This window comes from Hemiscyllium ocellatum, unplaced genomic scaffold (assembly GCF_020745735.1).
Source record: "Hemiscyllium ocellatum isolate sHemOce1 unplaced genomic scaffold, sHemOce1.pat.X.cur. scaffold_144_pat_ctg1, whole genome shotgun sequence".
Lineage (NCBI taxonomy): Eukaryota > Metazoa > Chordata > Chondrichthyes > Orectolobiformes > Hemiscylliidae > Hemiscyllium > Hemiscyllium ocellatum.
In genome coordinates this window covers 411,089-432,860 of record NW_026867776.1, presented here as the reverse complement: position 1 = coordinate 432,860, position 21,772 = coordinate 411,089, and the positions used below count along the sequence as shown (strand labels likewise).

Here is a 21,772-nt window from a genome sequence, read left to right as displayed (position 1 = left end):
GATCCCACAGTATTGTGGCTCAGTGGTTAGTGCTGCTTCCTCAGCACCAGGGACCTGGGTTTGATTCCAGCCTCGGGCGACTGTCTGTGTTGGAGTTGGCACATTCTCCCCAGTGTCTGTGAGGATTTCCTTCGGGTGTTCCAATTTGCTCCCACTGTCCAAAGATGTGTAGGTTAGTTGGATGAACCACGTTAAATTAGTGAGTAGATGCAGTATATGAGGTTTTGGGATGTGCAGGCAAATCTCTGCCTGATGTGAAAAGATCATTTTGGGGTCTTGGACAGAGGTCAGAGGGAGGTGTGGCCGCATCTTTTACACCTCCCATGGCGGTAAGGGAGGGTCAAGGGTGTGGAGTGTGGGTTGGTGGGAGGGTGTGGACTGAACAAGGAAGGCACAGCCGGACAGGAAATCCATCTCTTGGGAAAGGTAAGAAATTATCAGGGAGAGTCAATGTGGCTTTATACATGCACAATTGTGTCTCACTAACTTGAGTGAGTGTTTTGAACTGACAAAATTGATTCAGCCAGGCAGTGAATGCTGGTTATATGGACATTCAACAAGGTTCCACAAAGCAGACTGGTTAGCAGGGTTAGATCACATGGAATGCAGAGAGAGCAAGCCATTACAAAACTGCCTTGAAGGTAGGAGACAGAGGATGATGGAGGGTTGCTTTGCGGACTGGAGGCCTGTGAGCAACAATGTGCTGCAAGGCTGGATATTGAGCCCTTAAATAAATGACTTGGATGTGAATATATAAGGTATGGTCAGTAGGTTTACAGAAGACACCAAAATTGGAGGTGTAGTGGACAGTGAAGAAGGTTAGTTCAAAATACAGCAGGATCTCGGTCAGATGGGCCATTGGAGCAAGGAATAGCAGACGGAGTTCAATTTAGATAAATGTGAGCTGTTGTATTTTGGAAAGGCAAATCAGGGCAGGACTTATACAATTAATGGTAAAGTCCTGGGGAACATTGCTGAACAAAGAGACCTTGGAGTGCAGGTTCATAGTTCCTTGGAATTAGAGTCACAGGTCGGCAGGGGAGTGAATGCAGCATTTGGTACGCTCCCCGTTATTGGTCAAAGCATTGAATGCAGCTGTTGTGATGTCATATTGTGGCTGAAGGCCCTTCTGGAATTCTGTTTTCAGTTCCAATCTCCCTGTTCTTGGAATAATGTTGAGAAACTTGAAAGGGTTCAGAAAGCATTTGCAAGGACTTTCCTGGGGTTGGACGGTTTGAGCTATTGGGAAAGGCTGAATAGGCTGGGACTATTTTCCCTGGAGAGTTGGAGGCTGAGAGGTGTCCTTATAAAATCATGAAGGGCATGGATAAGGTGAGCAGTCAGGGACTTTTTCCCAAGTTCGGTGGGTCCAGAACGAGAGGGTACAGGCTTAAGGTGAGAGGGAAAAAGATTTAAAGGGGATTTAAGGGGAATCTTGTTCATGTTGAGGGCATTGCATGTATGGAATGAACTGCCAGAGGAAGGGGTGGAGGCTAGTACAATTGCAGAATTTAAAAGGCGTCTGACTGGGTACATGAAGAGGGAGGTTTTGGAGGGATGAGGGTGAACTGCTGGCAAATGGGACTCCATTAACGCTCTCCGTTATTGGTCAATGCATTGAATACAGAAGCTGGAACGTCATATTGTGGCTGGACAGGATGTTGATTAAGCCACTTCTGGAATTCTGTTTTCAGTTTGAATTTCCCTGTTCTGGGAAGGATGTTGTGAAACTTGAAAATGTTTGGACAAGATTTACAAAAACATTGCCAGGATTGGAGGATCGGGCTACAGGGAGGGGCTGAATAGGCTGGGGCTATTTTCTCTGGAGAGTCAAAGACTGAGAGGGGACTTCATGGAGATTTATAAAATCATGAGGGGCGTGGATGAGGTGAACAGCCGGGGTCCTATTTCCTCAGGTTAGGTGGGTCCAAAACTAGAGCACATGGGTTTAAGTTGAGAGGGCAAAGATTTAAAAGGGATCTAAATGGCAATGTTTTCAAGCTGAGTGTGGTGTGTGTATGGGAAGGGCTATCAGATGAAATAGTGGAGGCTGATAAAATCACAACATTTAAATGGCTTCCAATTGGGTACATGAATAGGAAGGGTTTTTAATGGATACAGGCCAATAGAAGGTAAATGGGAATCCATTAGTTTAGGATTCCTTGTTGGCCCGGACGAATTTGACTGAAGGTCTGTTTCTTTGACCTTAATAAATTAAGATGCATTCCTCTATTTTGTGGAGAGCTAGCTGAAGCACAGATAATTATCCTTGGAGCTGAGAAGGTGAAGCAGTGATTTCGACCTGGTGCAGATTTGGTTCCAAGGTCTTGAATTTGCAGAGAGAGGAATTGTTAACACTTTCACAATTTTTAGTAACTACTTTCAAGTAATTGGCAAATAATACAAGGTGAAAATGTGAACACTATTTTACTCAGTAAGTTCTGAGCATCTGGAACAGTCTGAACGACGCAGATTCAGCAGGTATTCTGAAACAGACTTGGAATTTTACTTTTTAAGGAAAGATTTGGGGGCTGTGGGCACATGGGAGGAGACTTGGGACAGATTTGTAGCATCTCCAGAGGGAGAGAGTCCAGCCCCAATGGGCTGAATAGCCCCCAGCCCCTGTACACTGTGATACTGTCCCATTCACTGTGAATGATGAAGCTCATCTCAGGGCAGGGAGAGGGAGGAGCCAACCACTCGCCCCTCAATCGGCGCCGGCTTGATTGATGTCAGCTCCAGACCAATAGGAGGAGAGTCTGTGTGGTCCTGCAGCCAATGGGAGTGAATGAGGGGTGTAGCCAGCAAGACAACACCTGTCCATGAGCTGTGCAGGTGCAGTGTCACTGGGTGGGGGTGGGAGAGACAGCAGAGACTGGGACAGAGGCTGTAGGACCTGAATTACAAACTCCCGGTAAATTAAAACCAAAAGAACTGCAGATGCTGTAAATCAGAAACAACAACCAGGAGATTCTGGAAAAGCTCAGCAGGTCTGGCAGCATCTGTGACGAGAAATCAGAGTTAAAGTTTCAGACCCTGTGTCCCTTCCTCAGGACAGATGTTACTGAGGAAAAACAGTCAGTTTATGTGCAGAAGTTAATGTAGGGGGAAGATAAAAGGAGTAAAGGATAGGTAGGGATAGAGTGAGAAGAACAGTTGGATAAAGGATAATGATCTGACTGTGGGGGGTGACTAGCTGTTAATGGAGACTGTTAGTGGTTAACCATAGGTAGTGTGTAATGGCACGCTGTGAGAACAAGGCCTGGTGTGTGGGGTAGGGGGCTACGACATGAGGTTGTTAACCTATGGTTAGCCACTAACTGTCTCCATTGTAAGCTGTTGCCCACCTATATCACTCCACGATTGGAGCTGCCGAGGACACAAACCTTTGGAATATCCTCCCTAACTCCCTCTCTCTGCCTTAAAGATGTATCTAAAATTGTTATCTTTAATCAACGTTTCCGTCATTCGTCAAGCATTTTAGATTTGTCAATGTGAAAGGCTCCATACAATGCAGGTAGTTGTTGTTATTGTCTGACATCAGGAGAAACAGGGATGAGCCCTCTCTCTCTCTCATACCTGATGAACAGCAGCAAAAACAGGAAGCACTGAGCATGCTCCAGCCCACAATGGGCCTCGGATTATTGATGTCAGCGCAGGACCAATAAGAGTCGGGGGAACGAGGCTGGAAGACCAGGATGTGCCAGTTGGTCCTTCAACCAATCGGAGTGAATGAGGGGCGGGACAATACTCAACCACGTGATAAACTTCACTGACAGCACAGTGTATTGTGGACAAGGCACTGGAAATGTGTGAAGGTGCAGGGCAGGGGAAAGGAAAGACATAGACCAGAAAGAGAAGGAAATTTTCATGGTATGGGATGAGAGGTTTTACAGAAATTAGTGCACATTGTGAATCACAAATTTGAAAATCCCAAATTCTGCACCATTTTCCCCCCTCATAATGCATTTTGCACTCCCTGAAATAGCAACTGTGTTTCTCCCTCCACAGATCCCAGTGATCAGTGCCAAAGCCCCATTGCCTGTGAAGAGGGTGATGTTTGATTTCCCTGTCCAGCTGCAGTTCATGTGGTGAAGGTGCTCCCACAATGTGGTTGGGTAAGTGCTGTTATAGATTATTCACTCAGCAATATTGAAGAGTTGACAATGTATGTGCAAATCAGCAGCAGTTTGTTTTTTTTAATCATGTTTATAATTTCACAGAAATACTATTGAAAAATTCTGGCATAAGGCCACAGATTGAGATACTAGGTCAAGTGATCAAAAGCATTGCCAAATGAGCAGGTTTTCGAGAACACCTTAAAAGAGGAAAGCAGGTCTGAGAGGGTTAGGGTGGGAATTCCAGACAGTGTTGCCTTGGCAACAGGAGAACAGCCAGACAGGGGAAGCAATGAATAAACACAAATGAGTTGTCAAGGTCTTGCAGGGTGTGTGGTGCAGGGAGACAGGGATGTTCACAGGGTGAGAATTTTAAATTGTTGCCTGTAAATAGGAGCCTTTTGATGGATCAACCAGTTTTGGTACAAGTGAGCACTTGGGCAGGAGGGTTTAAGATACTCTTGAGATTACATGTAAGTTGAATGTGGGAGGCTGGCCAAGAGTGTTTGGATAATTAAGTCTGGAGATAAATACTCGTCCATCCCTGCATTCAGTAAATGAGCTGAGACTAGGGTGGAGTTGGGTGATGTCACCAATGAAGAAAGTGTGTTTTTGGAGTTGGGCTCTTCCTCCACATCACCCCCACCTCCCTCCCCTCACCAAATCACAGGTATTGTTCCTTGTTCTGTCTGTCTTTTCTGGTTATGTCCTTCTCTCCCATTCTGCTACGAAGTAATATTTTGACCTCACCGTTGTTGGAAAAACCTACTCCATCCCCACTCTCCCATTCCTTTCTAAATTCCTTGTATGTGGTGTCCCTCAAGGATCGATTCTTGGTCCCTCCTGTTTCTAACCCACATACTGTCAGGAGGTGACATCGTCCAAAAGCACCGTCTGAGGGTTCACATGTACACTGACAATGCCTAGCTCTCCCTCCCCATCATCCCTCTCCATTACTCAGTTATCAAACTGCTCATCACACTCCCACTACGCGATTGGCTGCAATTTCCTGCAACGGAACATTGAAATGGTTAAACCCATTGCCTTCAGTTGCTATTACAAATTCCTTTCCCTTACTGCTGAGCCCCTCCCTCTCCCTGGGAACTGTCTGAGGCAGAACTACACTCTTCACAATATTGCTCTCATATCTGTAACCCCAAGGTGACCTTCTGATCAGGTATCTACACAATCACAAACACCAGGAATTCCAATCTCTAAAACGTTGCTTCCCCCCCCCCCCCCTCACCCCAGCTCCATTGCTACTGAAACCCCTGACCCGTGTTGATGTTGCCTTAAACTTGACGCATCTAAAACAGAACCCTTGATTCCGTGACTATCCGAGTATCTGATTCCAGATCCCTCATGATGGGAAACATCCTCTCAGTATTTACCCTGTCAAACTCCTTAAGAATCCTGCATGTTACAATGAGATCACCTCTCATTCTTCCCAAATCCAGTGAGTAGAGTCCCAACATTTTCAGCCTTTTCTTAAAAGATAATCCCTACAAGCCAGGGATCATCCCAGTTAATCTTTTCTGAAATGCCTCGGATGAAATTATGTATTCCCTTAAATAAAGGGACCAAAACTTCTGTCATTACTCCAGATGTGGTCTCACCCGCACTTTGTAAAGTTACTCTCAGGTATATACTCCAAACACTTACACTGAAAACTCCTTGTAATAAGAAACAGCGTTCCATTCCCCATCCTGATTCCCTGTTGTAACTGTGTTTCCTACGCAATTACCCCTGGTCCCTTTGTGGTGCAGCTTTCGACAGCTTCCACCATTTACATAGCACTCTGTTCTTTTATTATCTCCTCCAAAATGAGCAACTTCACAATTTCCCAAATTGTGCTCCATTTGCTAACTTGTTGCCCACTTCTCCAATGAATCCCTCTCTGTAAACTGTTTATAATCCTTTTGGAACTTTACCGTTCTGCCTTTTCTCAGAGATTTCCCCGCTCATTCTTCTAAACATTTCCTGGGAGCACTGGGCAGTGGGAAGCAGTTGTTACCTTTTCAGAGAGACTCTTTGGAATGACTGGGAGGAGCTTGCTGCTCATGGGTCAGAATGGAGACAACTTGCCCATCGAGCTGCATGAGCCTTTCACCACCACCAACCCCCCCCCCCCCCGCCCGTCTAATTGATGAGGCACAGCGGTAGCACGGAAGGAAAGAAAAGGAAGCACACATCCTGCTCTCCACATCGCACTGACTCTTGAAACATTGTGTCCCATGTGTCAAAGATCTGCCCTGTTCAGTCACATGAAGACCCAGTGTGGAAACTCACAGAAACCCATACAGATTTCCCCCTGAACTAACTGCTGACCCCCACAAGGGGTAATGTGTCCAGTCATCCTGGGCCAGGAGGAGGGGGTGGTGAGAGTTTCTTAAATGAACTGACAGTGACAGTTTTATAAACGTGTATTACAGGTGGACATTCAGATGGTAATCTCAGTAATTGTAACGCCAAACTGTGACAAAATTACTCAATTCATCAGGAGCTGGATATTCACATTGTGTGTGAGTATTGTATTCCAGCTCATTCCCATTTGCTGCATAAATGTCCTCTTTTGAATCACCCCACACTCTCAGTAGATCTCCCCCAAGTCTTCAATATGTGTCCTGTAATCCTTTTCTGATGAACTCATGAGTGTAAGGTGGATTATTCTAAATCTGTAAACCCCTCTGTCACAGGGCACCCGCAATTTCCTCTGCTACAAGGAGAACAATCTGTTTCCCCAAACCCCTGATTCCCCAATGTCTGTTTGCTCCCTATAAGGCACACATCAGGATTGTGTTGGAACATTCCCACTTGCCTGCATCAGTGCAGCCCCCAACAATATTAAAGTGAACATCCTCCAGGACAAAGCACTGTGCCTGAGTGGTGTCCCATCCACCACCTTCAGCGTTCCCTCTCCCCATCCCCAGGGTACAGTGGCATCACTGTGTAAAAGGGAAAGGCAGCATTGTCTGACCAGACCATAGGGCTGCTCTCTCATTAGGGAGAAATGTCTGGTGGTGGGTTTAACCTGAAGGTTACCACAGCCCAGGCAAGGGGAGAGGTTGAGAACAAGAGTCCATCTATTGTAGATGGATATTCTTGATATTTATTAACAGCACCCATGTCTCTGCAACTAAAATCCCCCATTCCTTGAACCATCCTGGTAAATCTCCTGTGCCCCCCCTCAGGGACCCTGCCATCCTTCCCAATGTGTGGGTGATCTCTGGTTTGCACAGACCCAGCTGCTCTGTGTTCCTGTGGGTGATGTCCTCATCGAGCAACAGTTGCATTGAACCTCACTGTCTGTAAGGGTGGGAGACACAGAAATCCCGGTAGCATTTGAGATGTATTTAGTGTGCACTTGCAATGCCATGATAGATGAGACTTTTCCACAATTATTGGAAAATAGATGAGGACAGTTAGGTGGTAGTTTTCTTTGTCACAGACCCGATGTACTACCAGAGCCTTTTTCTGTTCTGTAGACCGCTAAGATGTTTATTATAGGAATATGACAGGCTCCATTGGACTTCAGGTCAGAAAGGGTGATACTAGAGTAGATGACAGATTATTGGCCGATGTTTTGGGAGGAAAAGGAGATTGAGAGGTTTAAGGAAGAATTCAGAAGCTCAGCACAGAATCGGAAAGGGCCGTCATCAAGTGAGAAATAAACATTGGGAATCCTGAAGGCTGGAAATAAAAAAGGCACATATAGCAGAGCTTTGAGAGACTGGAGGGGATTAGAGATAGGGAGAGTAATGAAGCTGGAGGAGATGAAAGTTGGAGAGGATTCTGAGGATTGAGGATGTTACAGAGATAGAGATATTTCTGATAGACTTTTTTGAGTTTTGAGGCTGGAGAGGAATTATCGAGATAAGGAAGAGTTGTAAGACTGGATGAGGTGGCATTGACGGAGAGTTCCGAGCATAGAGGAATTTACAGAGATAACGAGCGATAGAGTCAGAACGTTATACAGCACTGACACACACCCTGTGTTCCAACCAGTCCGTGTCAACCATAAATTCGAACTGAACTAATCGCATCTACCTCCACTTAGTCCAAATCCATCCAAGCATTCCCTATCGATATACAGGTCCAAATGCTTTTTCCTCTTAGAATCCCATTCCCCTACCGTTTTACTCTACATTTACCCCTTACTAATTCACTAAACCCAATCATCCCTGAACACTATGGGCAATTGAGGACTGCCAGTTCACCTACCCTGTACATCTGTGGCTTGTGGGAAGAAACGGGAGCACCTGGAGGAACTCACGCTGACACGGGGAAGCATATCCAAACTCCACATGGACAGCCACCCAATGCAGGAATTGAACCTGTGTCCCTGGCAGCAGTGCTAACCATTGAGCCACTGTGCCACCCTTAAATTGTAATTGTATTCACAGCTACCACGTCCTCTGCTAGTTTATTCCACATGTGAATCACTCTCTGTACAAAAACAAAAAGTAAAATCCGGAACGTCTTTTTAGGGTCTTCCTTTTCTCACCCACTCTTGAATCGCGCCCCCTCCTGGAAAGGGCACCTGCTGTTCACATTACCTATACTCTTCAGGATTTTATAAACCTCCAATAAGGTCACCCCTCAGCCTCCTACACCCCAGTGAAAGAGGTCCCAGCCTACCTAGCCTCTCCTTATAACCGAAAGCATCCATTCCCATCAACATCCTGGTAAATCTCTTCTGAACCCGCTCCGACTTAATAACATCTGTCCTATAACAGCACAACCTGAACTGAGCACAGTATTCCAGAAGAGGCCTCACCAACATCCTGTACAACCTCAATGTAATGTCCCAACTCCTATACTCAAAGGTGTGAGCAATGAAGGCAAGTGTGCTATACATCTTCTGAACAACCCTGTCTACATGTGACATAAACTGCAAAGATCTGAACCCCGAGGTCTCTTTGTTCTATATCACTATGCAAGGCCCGACTTTTAATCAGTGTAAGTCCTGCCCTTTTATCAAGATGAAATATTTGGCATTTATTCCAATCCAGAACATCCTTCTAGTATAAAGGCAATAGAAGTATACTTAAGAGGAAAATCAGTAAGGCAAAAAGGGGACAGGACACAGTTTTGGCGAATAGGGTAAGGACAATCCAAAGGGTTTTTATAAATACATTAAGAGCAAATGGGTTACTAGAGACAGAATAGGGCTCCTCAAGGATCAGCAAGGCAGCCTGTGTGTGGATCTGCAGGCGATGGGGTGGGGAGGGGATACTAAACAAGTATTTTGCATCAGCATTTACTGTGGAGAAGGATATGGAAGATATAGAATGTTGGAAATCGATGGTGACACCTTGAAAAATGTCCATATTACAGCGAAGGTGGTACTGGATGTCTTGGAACGCAGAAAGGTGGATAAATGCCCAGGATTTCATCAGGTGTGTCCTAAAATTCTGTAGGAAGCTAGGGAAGTGATTGCTGGGCCCCTTGCTGAGATTTTTGTATCAGCGATAGTCACAGCTGAGGTGCCAGAAGACTGGGGGTTGGTTAATATGATGATACTGTTTAATGAAGGCGGTTTGGACAAGCCCGGGAACTACAGACCTGTGAGCCTGATGTTGGTGCCAGACAAGTTGGAGGGAACCCTGAGGGACTGGATTTGCATGTATTTGGAAAAGCAAGGACTGATTAGGGATAGTCAGCATGGCTTTGTGTGCGGGAAATCATGTCACTTACTTGACTGAGCTGTTTTATGAAGAAGTAAGTAAGTGGATTTTTGAGGGCAGAGCGGTAGATGGGATCTATATGGACTTCAGTAAGGCGTTCGACAAGGTTCGCCATGGAAGACTAGTTAGCAAGATGAGATCTCACCATACCAGGAGAACTAGCCATTTGGAATATAGAACTGCCTCAAAGGTAGAAGACAGAGGGTGGTGGTAGAAGGTTGTTTTTCGGACTGGAGGACTGTGACCACTGGAGTGCCACAAGGGTCGGTGCTGGGTCCACTACTTCTCATCATTTACATAAATGATTTGGATGTGAACATAGGAGGGATTGTTAGTAAGTTTCCAGGTGACACCAAAATTGGAGGTGTAGTGGGCAGTGAAGAAGGGTACCTCAGGTTTCAATGGGATCTTGATCAGATGGGGAAATGGGCTGAGGAGTGGCAGATGGAGTTTAATTTAGATAAATGTGAGGTGCTGCTTTTTGGAAAAGCAAAGCCTAGCAGGACTGATAGACTTAATGGTCAGGTCCGAGGGAGTGTTACTGAGCAAAGTTTCCTTACAGTGCAGGTTCATAATTCCTTGAAAGTAGAGTCGCAGGTGGATAGGATAGTGAAGGTGATTGGTATGATTTACATTATTGGTCAGAGCAGTGAGTACAGGAGTTGGGCAGTCATGTTGTGGCTGTACAGGACATTGGTTTGGCCACTCTTACAATATTGAGTGCAATTCTGTTCTCCACCTATCAGAAGGATGTTGTGGAACTTGAAAGGTTCAGAAAAGATTGGTGGCAGAATATTCTTTAAAGGGTAGAATAACCAGTGGGAGGTCATTGGACATTGGTACCAATGACACAGGAAGAGAAAAAGATAGGTCCTGATGAGAGAATATAGCAAATTAGCCTGGAATATAAAAAAGTAGATACTCGGTCGTAATATCTGAATTACTCCCAATGCTACATGCTAGTGAGAGTAGGAATAGCAGGATGGAGGAGATGAATGATTGGCTAAAGATCTGGTGTAGGGCAGAAGGATTCACATCTTTTGGTCATTGAATTCTCCTCTGGAGTAGAAGTGACTTGAATAAGAAGGATGGATTGTCCCTGAATTGGAAGGTGACTAATATCCAGGCAGGGAGATTTGCTAGTACTACTCGGGAGGCATTAAACCAGTGAGGGAGTGGGGGTAAACCTAAAGAGATAGTGAGAAAGGAGGTAAGTCTGAGGCTGGTACAGTTCAGAAATCAAACAGTCAAGGCAGAACGCGGTAGAACCGAGCAGTTACACTGCATTTACTTCAATGCAAGAGGCCTGACAGGGAAGGCAGATGCGCTCAGGTTATGGTTTGAACATGGGACTGGGATATCATCGGTATTATAGAAATATGACTCAGGGATGGATGTGACTGGCAGCTGTATGTTCCAGGGTATAGATGCTATAGGAAGGATAGAAAGGGGGACGAGAGGAGGACGAGTGGTGTTTTTGGTTAGGGATAGCATTAGAGTTGTGCTTGGGGACGATATTCATGGGAGTAAGTTCAGTGAAATTATTTGGACGGAACTGGGAAATAAGAAAGGATTGATCACCTTATTGTTAATATCTGCGTGTGTTTCATCTGATTGCTCTGGTTTCCTCCCACTATGTAAAGATGTGCAGGTTAGGTGGATTATCCAGGCTGAATTACCCACAGTGTTCAGGAATGTGCAGGTTGGGTGGATTATCCAGCTGAATTACCCACAGTGTTCAGGGATGTGCAGGTTAGGTGGATTATCCAGGCTGAATTACCCACAGTGTTCAGGGATGTGCAGGTTAGGTGGATTATCCAGGCTGAATTACCCACAGTGTTCAGGGATGTGCAGGTTGGGTGGATTATCCATGGGAAAGGCAGCATTACATGGGTAGGGTGGGAGTCTCTGAGGGTCAGTGCGGATGTGATGGGCTGAATGACCTGCTTCCCCACTGTCTGGATTCTCTGATAATTATAATAGTTTTAAAATAGTTCCAAAAAAGAATAGACCAGATCTAAAAGTTGCTGTTCTAAATTGGATAAAGGTGCATTGTGATTGAACAAGATAAAATCTTTCAATACTTCTTTGCTATTCCCAGGTAAAGGGACGGCTGAAAAGTGGGAACGTAACATAAGGAATAGGAGCAGGAGGAGGCCATCTGGCCCCTCCAGCCTGCTCTGCCATTCAATAAGATCAGGGCTGATCTCAGCTCCACTTTACTGCTCTCTCCCATAACCTTTAATTCCTTTCCTGTTCGTAAATCTACATTTTGACCTAAAGACATTCAAGATGAAAGTCTCAACTGTTTCAATCAGCTGGGAATTCCACAGATTCACAACCCTTTAGCTGAAGAAGTTTCTCCTGAACTCAGTCCTAAATCTGATGCACCATAGTTTGTCCAGTCCACAGTGGAAATGACCTCCCTGCTTCTATCTTATCTACTCCTTTCATAATTTTATATTTTTCCTATACAATCTCCCATTATTCTAAATTCCAATGAGGATCATGCCAGTTTTGTCAATCTCTGCTCAGAAGGCAACCCTTTCAACTCCAGACTCAAACTAGTGACCCTGCTCTGCACCCCCTCCAGCGCCATTACATCCTTCCTGAAGTAGGGGACGAAAACCTGTACACAGTACTCCAGGTGTGGCCTCCCCAGCCCCCTGTACAGCTGCAGCATAACCATCCCTCTAGCAATGAAGGACAATATTCCCTTCACTGCCTTAATTACCTGCTGTACCTGCAAACCAGCTTCCTGTGATTCATGCACAAGGACACCCAGCTCCCTCTGTACAGCAGCCTGCTGCATGTTTTCACCATTTCATCATCCAGTTTGTTGTTAGTCTGACCAAAATGGATGACCTCACATATCCCAACATTGTCCTCCATCTGCCAGACCCTTAACCACTCAATTAACCTCTCTGTATCCCTGTGCAGACTGACAGTGGCCTCTGCACACATTGCTCTACCACTCATCTTAGTGTCGTCCACTTTTCATGAATCCATGCTGTGTCTGCTCGATGAGACAATTTCTATCCACATAGCTCACTATTTCTTTCTTGAGAGATCAGACATTTCCCCCACTACAGAAGTTATGCTGACACGTCCATTTTAAAATATTGGCATCACATTTGCAGCTTTCCAATCTGTTAGAACCGTCCCAGAGTCAGCAAATTTTAGTGAATTATCACGAGTGTATTTGCTATTTACCCACTGCCATTCCTTACAGTCCCCGGGGATGCATTCCATCACGGCCAGGAGACCCATCTACCTTTCGGCTGGTATCTTTCCCAGCACTGCCTCTTTACTGAGAATGATTGATTGTTTCTCTGTCTTCATCTGCCATTGCCCCCATAGGCCTGCGACAATGAGTATATAGACAGTATGTTCCTGTTAAGGACGAGGCTGGGAGGTGTAAGGAATGCTGCTGTCAAGAGGAATTGTGGCTCTGGTCAAGAAAATGAAGGAGGGATATGGCAAGTCCAGACAGCTGGGTTTGTGTGAATACCTAGAGGTATATAGGGGCAGTAGGAGTATACTCGAGGGAAACTAAGAGGGCAAAAAGGGAACGAGAGAGCTTTGTGAAATGGGTTTGGGGAAAATCCAAAGAGATTCTAGAAATACACTAAGGACAAAAGAGTAACCAGGCAGAGAATAGGGACCCTCAAAGATCAACAAAATTGTCTATGGATCTGCAGGAGGCAGGAGAGATACTATCTGCGTATTTCATGTCCGCTTTTACTGAAGGAGGATATGGAAGTGAGAGAGTTTGGAGAAATAAATAGGGATAACTTGACAAGTGTCCATATAAGTTATGAGGCACTGGAACTTGTATAATGCATCAAGATTGATAAATCCCTGATACATGATCAGGTGAATCCCAGAACTTTGTGGGAAGCTAGGGAAGTGATAGTTGGGTCCCTCGCTGAGATATTTGTATCACCGAGGTGCTGGAAGACTGGCGCCATTATTTGAGAAAGGTGATGAGGAAAGGTCAGGGAACAATACACTGGTGAGCCTGGAGTCAGGTAAGTTGTTGGAAGGGCTTCTCAGGGATAGGATTTAGATGTAATTGGAAAGGTAAGAAATGATTAGGGACAGTCAGCATGGCTTTGTGTATGGAAATCACTAACTTGGACTTCAGAAAGACATTCAAGGTGGAAGAACTAGCTATTTGGATATAAAATTGGCTGTAAGGTTGGAGACAGAGGATAGTGGTGAAGGGTTGCCTTTCGGACTGGAAGCCTGTGATGAGCAATATGGTGTAAGGATCGGTGCAGGGTTCACTGCTTTTCATCATTTATATCAATGATTCCTATGGTTCGTGACTTTACATAGACACCAAATTGGATCTGGAGGAAGTGGATCGGGAAGAAGGTTACCTCAGAGTACAATGGGACTTCAATCAAATGGGCTGGGGAGTGGCAGGTGGAGTGAATTCAGATAAATGTGAGGTGCTGCATTTTGAAAAAACAAATCAGGGCAGGACTTATACATTTAATGGGAAGGTCCTGGGGAGTGTTGTTGAACAAAGAGACCTTGTCGTGCAGGTTGATAGTTCTTTGAAAGTGGAATCATGGATAGGCAGGGTAGTGAAGGAGGCGTTTGGTGTACTTGGTCAGTGCATTGAGTATTGGAGTTGGGACATTGTTTTGCAGCTCTACAGGACATTGATTCAGCCACATCTGGAATTCTGCTTTCAGTCCTGGTCTCCCTGCTGTAGGAGTGATATTACAGAACATGAAAGGATTCTGAAAAGATGTGCAAAAGTGTTGCCAGGGTTGAGGATTTGAGCTATAGGGAGAGGCTGAATAGGCTGGGGCTGTTTTCCCTGCATCATTGGATGCTGAGAGATGACCTTCGAGGTACATAAAATCGTGAAGGACATGGATAGGGTGAACAACCAGGGTCTTTTCCCAAGGTTAAGTGAGTACAAAACTAGAGGGCACAAGCCTAAGGTGTGAGGCAAGAGATTTTAAAGGGATCTTAGGGGCAATGTTTTCAAGCTGAATATGGAATGAGCTGCCAGAGGAAGTGTGGAGGCTGGTACAATTACAACATTTGAAAGGCATCTGACTGGGTACGTGATTAAGAAAAGTTTAGAAGGATATGGGCAAAGTGCTGGCAAATGGGACAAGATTAATTTGGGATAAATGGGTGGCATGGATGAGTTGGATTGAATGGTCTGTTTCTGTGCTGTACATCTCGGAATTTAACTATTTGAGGATAAATTTGGAGTGCTACGGGTAAATGGGAGGGGAGGAAGGGCAGATTGGCAGCATGTCCAGAGGGAGAGAGTATAGCCGTAATGGGCTGAATAGCCCCCAACCCCTGTGCTCTGTGATACTGCCCCATTCACTGTGAATGATGAAGCTCATCCCAGGGCAGAGCCACAGACATATACAGCACGGAAACAGACCCTTCAGTCGAACTCGTCCGTGCCGACCAGATATCCTATCCTAATCTAGTACGATATGGCAGCAGTTGGCTCAAATCCCTCTACACCCTTCCTATTCATACCCATCCAGATGCCTTTCAAATGGTGTAACTGTACTAGCTGCCACCACTTCCCCTGACAGTAGCTTCCATACACGCACCATCTCTACATGAAAAAAGTAGTCTCTTGGGTCCCTTTTATATCTTTCCCCTCTCACCTTAAACCTATGCTCTCTAGTTCTGGACTCCCCCACCCCAGGGAAAAGACCTTGTCTATTTATCTCATCAATGCCTCCCATGATTTTATAAACCTCTCTGAGGTTACCCCTCAGCCTCCCACACTCCTGGGAGGATCCCACCACTCATGTCACAATGGGGCCTGGCTGATTGACGGCAGCTTCAGAACAATAGGAGACTAGATGTAATCCTCCAGCCAATGGGAGTGAATGAGGGGTGTTGCCAACAGGCCAGCATGTGACCATGAGCTGTGCAGGTGCAGTGTCACTGGGCAGGGGTTGGGAAGAGACCCAGTGAGTGTGAAGGGAGTGGGAGAGAAATGGAGTTAGTGTGGACTGGGAGGGTTTATAAACTCATGATGTAGGCTGCTAGACCTGAATTAGAAACTCCCAGTAAATGAAAACCAAAAGAACTGTGGATGCTTAAATCAGAAACAACAACCAGAAGGTACTGGAAAAGCTCAGCAGGTCTGGCAGCATCTGTGAAGAGAAATCAGAGTTAACATTTTGGATCCGCTGACCCTTCCTCAGAACTGATGTCACTGAGAAAAAATGTCAGTTTATATGCAGAAGGTAGGGGTTAAGGAGTAAATGATAGGTGGTGATATAGTCCAAAAAGAGATATAGCAGCAATTGGACAAAGGAATGAATAATGATCTGGCTGGGGGAGAGTGAATAGATGTTAATGGAGACTGTTAGTGACTAACCATAGGTAATGTGTAATGGCAGGCTATGTAATAACAAGGCCTGGTGTGTGGGGTGGGGCACTAGGGCGCAAGGACGTGGGAGACTTAGGACCTAAAATTAATGAATTCAGTTTTAAGGTCAGAGGCCTGAAGGGTCCCCCAAGTACAAAATGAGGTTTGTTCTTCCAGCTTACGTTGAAGTTTGGCGCAGGAGAAGTACAGCCGGTCAGACAGTATCCAAGGAGCAGGAGAATTGACATATTGGGCCTGAGCCCTTCAGCAGGATTCTGAGTGGGGAAGAGGGTTGACAGATAATAGGATGTGTGTGTGGGGCTGGCGAGAAGGTAGTTGGGAAGGCGATAGGAAGATGCTGGTGGAGGGTAATGGTGAGAGGGTGGAGTGGGTAATTAAGAAGGAAGATGGACAGGTGGGACTATTCAAGAGGGTGGTGCTGAGTTGGAGGGCTGGATCTGGGATATGGTGGGGGGAGGGGAAATGATGAAACATTGATTCTGTACTTAAAGGGTCCCAAGGTAGAAGATGAGGTATTCTTGCTCCAGGAGTCATGTAGCTAGGATTTTGTGGTGGAGGTGGCCCAGGACATGCATGTCCTTGGCAGAGTGAGAGGGTGGGTTGTAGAAATGGTTGACCACAGGACAGTGGGGTTGATTGGTGCACGTCTCCCAGAAAGGTTCCCTGAAACATTCTGCAAGTTGGCGTCCTGTCTCCCCATTGTAGAGAGCAATGAACACAATAGATGAGGTTATTCAATGTACAGGAAAATCTCTGCTGGATGTGGAAGGGACCTCTGGTGTCTTGGATGGAGGTGAGGGGAAGGTGTGGGCACAGGTTTCACACCTCTTGCAATGGCAGGCAAAGGTGTTGGGAGTGGAGGATGGGTTGGTGGGGAGCATGGATCTAATGCGGAAGTCACAGGGAATGGTCTCTGAGGAATGCTGAAAGGGGTGTGGTGGGAAAGATATCTCTGTTGGTGGGGTCTGATTGTCGGTGGTGGAAATGGCAGAGGATGATGTGTTGTATCTGGCTGAAAAGCGAGGACTTGGGGGTTCTATCCTTGCTGCGGTTGGAGGGGTGGGGTTCAAGAGCAGAGGTGCAGGAAGTGGTGGAGATACACTGAAGGGTATTGTTGACCACATGGGAGGGGAAATTGCTGTCCTTGAAATACAGGGCCATTTGGTATGTTCTGGAGTGTTCTGCATCAAGCTTCCCTGGAACACTGCATTAAGAATGAGACAGATGTTGGCCAGGGAACAGGCTCGTGTGTTAAAGTGGCAGGCAACTGGAAGCTCAGAGTCTGTTTTGGTCTGAGGGGGAGCATAGATTTGTCCAGATTGCACTTCGTCTCTTTGTAGGGACTGTCAGATTTAGTCCCAATCACCCACTTCATGATGCTAACCTGTAAACTCCTTATTTTCAATTCCCTGCAGCTCCTTATAAACACAAATTCCAGTACCGTTTTAGGTGGAATGTTCCAGATTCTAACAACTGTCTGTTCACCCAAAAACTGCTGAGGTCCATGTTGACTCTGGGGCTACAAAGGATTGAATTGAAAGATGAGATGCTTTTCCTGAGCTCCCATTGAGATGTATTGGAACAGTACAGGAGGCTGAGGGCAGTGTAGGGGTGAGCAGACAATGAAAATGACAGGGCTGCACTGTGAGGGCTGCTTGGCTCAATGAGTATTTTGGAGTTGGGTGTAAACAGAGCGAGGTGGGACAGGGAGAATGTGAAGCTGAAACTCCGTTTTGTTTCAGCCCATTCAGAAATTCACATGGTCCCAAAGGGAACAGCCAGTTTGTAAGCGATACCTGTGGAAATTTTGTAACAGTTTTTTAAGGTATAACGTATCAACTTAAGTAAAGAATATGGGATTTTGATTACAATGTTTGAAGGGTAGGAAGATTGCTCGCTCATTTAAATTCTCTAAATGGGAGTAACTAGCTGAATCTAGAGAGCCTGTGTGACAGGAGCCCTCAGACCCATGGTGTGCTCCTCTTGTACAATGTGGGAAAATTAGGGATGTTTCCAGTGTCCCTGACGGGCTATGTGTGCAGGAAATGTGCCCATCAGCAGCTACTGGGAAACTGCTTTTCAGACCTGGAGCTGTGAGTGGACTCACTGTGGAGCATCTGCAATACTGAGAATGTTATGGACAGCATGTTCAGTGAGTTAGTCACACTGCAGGTGAGGGTTACACAGGCAGAAAGGGAATGGGGGACCATCAGATCAAGTAAAAGGCTCAGGAAGGAAGTGCAGGAGTTCCCAGTGGTTATTCCCTTCCCAAACAGATACTGTATACCGCTTGGGATTCGTGTGGGTGTGTGCGTATGTGTTGGTCTCAGAGGCAATCAGCAACAGCCAATTTCATGACACCGTAGATAGCTCTGCTGCCCAGAACGGGAAGAAAGATAGTGACAGGGGATTCAATAGTCAGTGATACAGACAGGCACTTCTATGGCCACAGCCATGAATCCAGGATGGTATGTTATCTCCCTGGTGATAGGATCCGCGATATCATGGTGCAGCTACAGGACATTCTGGAGCTGGAGGGTAAACAGCCCGTGGTTGGAGAACACATCAATACCAACGACAGCATGAAACAAAGGGATGAGTGTTTGAAAGCTGGATATTGGGAGAGCAGGGACACATTATAATGCAGCTCCTGAAATGAAATGATGTCAGACTTGCTCCCAGTGCCATGTGCTAGTGAGAGCAGGAATAAGAGGGTAGATCAGCCGGATATGTGGCTGGAGAAATGGTGTACCATGGAAGGGTTTAGATTCTTCAGGCATTGGGAGCGTTTCTGGGTTAGGTGGGAACTGTACCAGCCTGACCGGTTACCCCTGGGCAGAGCTGGGTCAAATCTCCTGGGGAGGGGGGGGTGGGGCGCTATTGCCAGTTCCATTGGTGAGGTATTAACTAGTCTGGCAGGGGGGTGGGAGCTAAAGTGTCAGGTTAGATGGGTCAGATTCAGGACAGAGAGTGGGAGGTAGAATATTAGTGATGTAGTCAGCGGCTCCGAAAACCAAAGGAAAGGAGGATTAAACGAGGATTGAGTCCCTCTTCATCCATCAGTTCTGACATCCCAGGAATCAGAGTCAACAAAATCTGGAGCTGTACAGCTCTCTGTCTCCAGTGCTTCAGCAAAATGGTGGGAATCTGCAACAAACCCAAGAAGTGCTGGAGATCCCCAGCAGGTCGGGCAGCATCTGAAATGGTGACACATGCAGGAAACATTGCAGCCTTGGTCATCTTTTTTGCTGTCCACTAAACCTCCAATTTTGGCGTCATCTGCAAAATTACTAATACCTCCTGTGTTTACATTCAAATCATTGATATAAATGACGGAAAATAATAGATACAGCACCAATCCTTGTGACACTCCACAGGCCTCCTGTCTGAAAAGCATCCCTCCACCACCACTCTGTCTTCTACTTTTGAGCCAGTTCTGTACTCAAATAGCTGGTTTCTGCTTTATTCCATGAGACCTAACCTTGCTAACCAGTCTCCATGAGAAAGCTTGCCGAATGCCTTACTAAAGTCCACGTTGATCATGTCGACCAGTCTGCCCTCCTCAATCATTTTTGTTACTTCAAAAAACATTCTAACCCCTGGAAAACATAACATTCACAGCACCAGAGTAATCAGCCCATCGTGTCTGTGCAGATCATAATGCCATCCCAAACTAATTCCATCTGCTTGTAACATGATCCATATCCCTGATAACCTATGCCTGCTTATGTGTCTGTCCGAATGCCTCTTAAACTGTGATTGTTTCTGCTTTTCCCATCTCCCAAGAGAATACATTCTAGTCACTGACCACCTTCTGCACAAGACACTTGTCTGACACAACTCCCTTTAAACTTGCACAGATATTGTTGGAAATGCTCAGCAGGTCATGCAGCATCTGTGAAAAAAATCAGTTAAAGTTTCAGGTCTGGTCACCCTCAGAAAGGTTATCGCTGATTTCTCTTCACAGATGCTGCTAGACCTGCTGAGCGTTTCCAGAAGCTTCTGTTTCTCTTCCTGGTTTACAACATCTGCAGTTGTTCCGGTTTTCATCTCCTTTAAACTTGCTCCCTCTCTTAAATGTGTGGCTCTAGAATTTGTCATTTCCACCTTGGAAAAAAGATTTACGTTTTCGTTTGGTCTCCCCTACCCTGGGAAAAAAGAAACCATGACTAGTCACCCTATCATTGATCCTCATAATTTGATAAAGTTCGATTAAAGCCACCTAACGTGTCCAGTGCTGCAGGGAAATAGCCTCAGCTTATTCACACTCTCCCTATGGTTCAAATGTTCCAATCTGGCAACACCCTTGTAAATCTTTTCTGAACTCTTTCAAGTTTCCCAACATCTTTCCTATAGCAGGGAGACTGGAATTGAAAGCAGCGGGCATTCCAAAAGTGGCCAAGCCAATAAACTGTACAACCGAAACATGATCTCCCAGCTCCTGTACTCAATGCACTGCCCAATAACAGCTAGCATACCGCACACCACCTTCAACTACACTTTCAAGGAACTATTAACCTACACTGCACGGTCTGTTTGTTTGTCAATACTTCCCAAGAACTTGCCATTAAGAGGTTGAGTCATATACTGGTAACATCTTTCTGAAATCAGGGAGACTACAATTGAATGCAGTATTCTAACACTGGCCTGACCAATGCCCTACTCAGCCACAACGTGACCTCCTAACCCCTATACTCAGTGACAGAATCCCTGCAGTGTGGAAGCAGGCCTTTCGCCCCATGAGACCATACCAACCATCGGAACAGCATTCCACCCTAACTCTGTAACCTACCATTACCCAAAGCTAATCCACCTAACCTGCATGGCTTTGGATTTGTGGGAGGAAATTAAGAGCACCCAGAGGAAGCCCACGCAGACACACAGGGAGAATGTGCAAACACCACACAGACAGTGGAGTCGAACCAGAGTCCATTTATTGACCAGCACATTCCATTCAATGTTAGTGTCCCAAATTCCATGTTCAGCACCTGATCTCCCTGAAACTTTCCAGGAACTATGCAGTTGTTCTGAGCCCTTCAGAGGGAATTAAGGTGAGGAGGACAAAACACAAACAGGGTTGAGTTGTAGATCTATAAAATAACTCTCCATCTTCCTCCCCGTCTCTCCCCCCACCCGCTCTGTCTGTTCCCCCCCCTCTTTGTCGTCGCCCCACCCCCTCATGGGTCGTCCTCCCCTCTGTCGGTCTGATCCCCCATCTGTCGCCCCCTCGGTCTGTCCCTCCTCTCTGTCGTTTGCCCCCTCCAGTGGGTTGCCCCTCTCCTGTCGGTCGCGCCCCCCACCCTGTCGGTCGCACCCCCCCCGTCGGTTGCCCCCTCCTGTCAGTCGCCCACCGCGTCTCTTCCCCCCCCCCACCACCATCAGTCGCCCCCTCTGTTCCCCTCCTCTCTAATCCTACTTTCTGTCCCCACCTGTTTCTGTGCCACCCCTCTCTATCCCCCCTCTCTTTCCCTACCCATTGCTGTCCCACCCCTGTCAATCCACCCGCTCCCTGTCTGCCTACCCTCCCTCCCAAACCCCTAGTTCTGTACTCCCCCACTGGAGGGAAAATATCT

General features: G+C 46.1%; 1 long non-coding RNA gene across 4 annotated transcripts in view; it reads left to right on the top strand.

The window, feature by feature from the left end:
• LOC132809934 (uncharacterized) overlaps window positions 1-21,772 on the top strand; it is a 59,566-nt gene that overhangs the window by 15,021 nt on the left and 22,773 nt on the right. For 3 of the 4 annotated variants that reach the window (XR_009642643.1, XR_009642642.1, XR_009642644.1), the window contains exons 5-6: window positions 4,012-4,118; window positions 6,551-6,640. This is a non-coding gene — a long non-coding RNA (uncharacterized LOC132809934). The remainder of the gene's footprint in view (window positions 1-4,011; window positions 4,119-6,550; window positions 6,641-21,772) is intronic. The other variant, XR_009642645.1, reaches the window with a different exon arrangement.